Source organism: Rattus norvegicus, chromosome 10, assembly GCF_021556685.1.
Source record: "Rattus norvegicus strain SHRSP/BbbUtx chromosome 10, alternate assembly SHRSP_T2T, whole genome shotgun sequence".
NCBI classification, from domain to species: domain Eukaryota; kingdom Metazoa; phylum Chordata; class Mammalia; order Rodentia; family Muridae; genus Rattus; species Rattus norvegicus.
In genome coordinates, this window is record NC_141543.1 from 20,985,020 (window position 1) to 20,988,289 (window position 3,270).

Sequence of the window (3,270 nt, forward strand, 5' to 3'; positions counted from 1 at the left end):
GGCGCGTCAGGGGCGCACGCGGCACTGGGAATCGCGCCGGGACTACGGCTCCCACAGGGCAGAGCGAGGCAGCTCAAGGCACGCCGGGAGTTGTAGTCCATAAATGGTCCTACCATCTACCCTTTCCCTGAGATCTCGCCCTCCCAACGAAGCAGGTGATGCTCACTCAGTCCACCGATTCAGATGTTATTCCCATGCTAGTTTGATGAGGCGCGCTGGAGCCAGTAAGAGAACGGACTACAGCTCCCAGGATCCCCTTAAGATGGACTTCTGGGCAAAGCTGGGGGGGGGGTGTTGGTGGGAGGGGGGCGCATCTACGCATCTGAGTGTCACTGCGCCACTGGAGAAGTCGGGAATCTGGGTCGTAATTTTGTCTGGACTACTTTCTACATCTTCCAGCACCTTTGGTGACTTCTGGTTCCTTTTCCAGCGGTCTGAAGCAGCAATCGTGCTGGACCTGCTCCGTCCGAGGTTATTCCATCTGAGTGAGGTCCGTGTTTACTGGAGATTGGTACATCACTTTTTCTCAAGAAACACTAGCGTCTAATTGAGACATCTTCCTAAGTCCTTTCCGTTATGTTCCAAGAGCCCCCCAAGCTATTTCCCTTTAGGGCCCTTTGGTTCCCCAAAGTAACTTCATCAATTCCAGTCACTTGTCCTCTGCAACTGGAAGCTACACTAAAAATCAAGCTGCAGAGGAGGCCATAGCACATAGCAAGGGGACACTAAAATCCCCTGGGATGCCCTGCGTTCTGGATGTTGTATGAGAGATTGGGTCCCATTTGCTCCAGGACCCAGAAAACCTGAGCCTGGCTCAGTAGAGACTACAGATAATGTTTCTGGGAAATCAATCATGCCCCAGAGGCTAGCAAGTCGAAGACGGGCCATTGAATTAAAAAAAACGGGTATGCCTCAAAGTGGAAGATACCACATTTTGGCAACACTGGCGCAGAGGCCGTCATCCTGAGCCCCCTTGACACAGTGGGTGAAGTTACTGCTCATTCAGCAGCGAGCAGTCACTTAATGGCCTCTTTGTTGAGTCAGCATTGTGGAAACTAGAGGCAAGGCCTGTCATCATGGGGAAGACAGACCATTCATCCAGAAGATTAGCAGTAGCTTGACCACTCATCAGTAGGTGATGCCCGTGGTCAGAATGGCTAAGGTGGATCCAGGAGAGTCCTTCACAGCAAGCGTCCCTGGTCACTATGGGTCATTACCCCACTAAGATGATCACACATCAGGAAACGGATCATCTCGGGTAAGGTGGGCCAGAAGATACAACCCCAATGAGTGGCTAGACCACAGGATAGCCTGTAGAGGTCAAGAAGGGCAGAGAGACCTCTGCAGGGACAGAAGCCACAGATCAACAACCCTGACTCTTGAGCAGATGGGACCCAACACCATTCTGAGATTTGGGGCCATAGGTACAAAGAAAACAGATTTTGTTTTGGTACAGTTGCATAGTTCTACTTAGGAGAAACTGAGGCAGGAGGGTCATAAATTCAAAGTTGACCTGGGCTACAAAGTTCAAGGCTTGGTCTCCAAAAGGAGAGGGATGGGTCATGATGGTAAACTCCTTTAATCACAGCACTTGCACTTGGGAGGCAGCGGCAGGCACATCTCACCAAGTTTTGAGGCCAGCCAGAGCCACCAAGTGAGATTTGGTCTTAAGAGAGAGGAGGGGTGGGAGCTGTGGAACATAGCTGATTCCCAACACTTGGGAGGTGAAGACAAGGGGCCATCCTCTATTACACAGTGAGTTTGAGGACAACCCAAATCCCATAGGACCCCATGTCAATAAACAAGACACAAAGGTGTAATTACAAAGGTGCATGCTGCAGATACAACTCAGTTAGTGCTTGCCTGGCACGTGTGAAGCCCTAGGTTTGGTAAGGACTCAGAAGCTATTAAAGAGTCAAGATGCCCATGGGATGAACACTCAGGGAGCTGGATGTGCTAAACAAGACTGGCAAGCCAGTCAGGTCTAAAACTCTGGTTTAAGTTTCTCTGGTTTCCACAAGTGACATATGACACAAGTCAGAACACCAACCTCGTGGTAAACGGAGATGGAGGCTCCTGGCTAAAATTCCTGTTATCGCTGGGCTTCTTCTAAGATTCTAACCTTCCTGGGTTAGCAAAATTGGGTATTCCCCAGGGCAGCCAGGGAGGCTGGTATCAATTTAAACTTGCAGAGGCTAAGCTTCACCTATGCTGTTCTCTAACAGATAACTAACTAAGTTTGGGAAGAGATAAGCAACGTTAGGGGTCAACTGGAGACAGGATTTGCTTTAGGCAAATCCTTGCTGCAGGTTCAAGAGTTAGCAAGCCTTGTGGCCACTCCCTCCACACCCCCACCATTAGAGGTATAGTGAGGAGTCTGTTAGGGGATGCCAACTTCTGGAATTATCCTCTAGGGATACTGCTGGCCCCATACAAGAAACTCTTGGACAGCTTTTCCTGGAATGTTTCTACTAACAACCCATTTCAACTATGAGATTCCTTTACAGCATATCCCAAATGGGGAACTGTCTTCCTGGGGCCCGGTTCCCTCATAATTTTCCACTGGGGGTTGAATGGGCAATGCTTAATTGGATAAACCTAGGGATTACTGGGCTGTGGTGGGATATCCTCCTTGTTTCCAGCTTTTCCGAGGCACAGAGGAACGTTGATGGTGTCATTCAAATGCCTGTGGCTAGAACCTAGCTGGGAGTGCAATAGGTATGTGGTTTGCTGCTCTGATCATGTGTGGTGTCAGGGTCTACCATGCCACCTAAACTCTTCATAATGTACCTCCTCCTCCTCCTGGTCTTGATGGCTCTCAATATTTCACTACACCCCATGACCACACTACAGTGATTCCTCTTCGACACAGGATGTGTAGGCTAGGGGTAAGAGCACTGTGCCTGAGATCTGTGAGATCCACATCTATACCTCGCCTCTGCCTATTTGACAACTTTAACTAAGGTTCCTGTGGTCCTTCTGGGCCATATTCAGGGCACAAGTCTTACCAGAAAGGGGCTGTTGGAGGCCATTGGGAACTTGCCTTTAGAAATGACTGTCAATAGAATAACTCTGGCCAGGGAGTAGCCCATCCTAGAGGAGAAATCCTGGGGCCTCGGGGTGAGCCTGACCTGATCAAGGCAGAAAGCAGTGGGTCTCTCATGGTCTGTACTTAAATGGCCAACATCATCTCCCTAGAAACCTGAGTGAAACAAAAGCCAGACCCACAGCCACCCACCCCACCATCCTGTGGAGAAAGAAGCCGGCCTC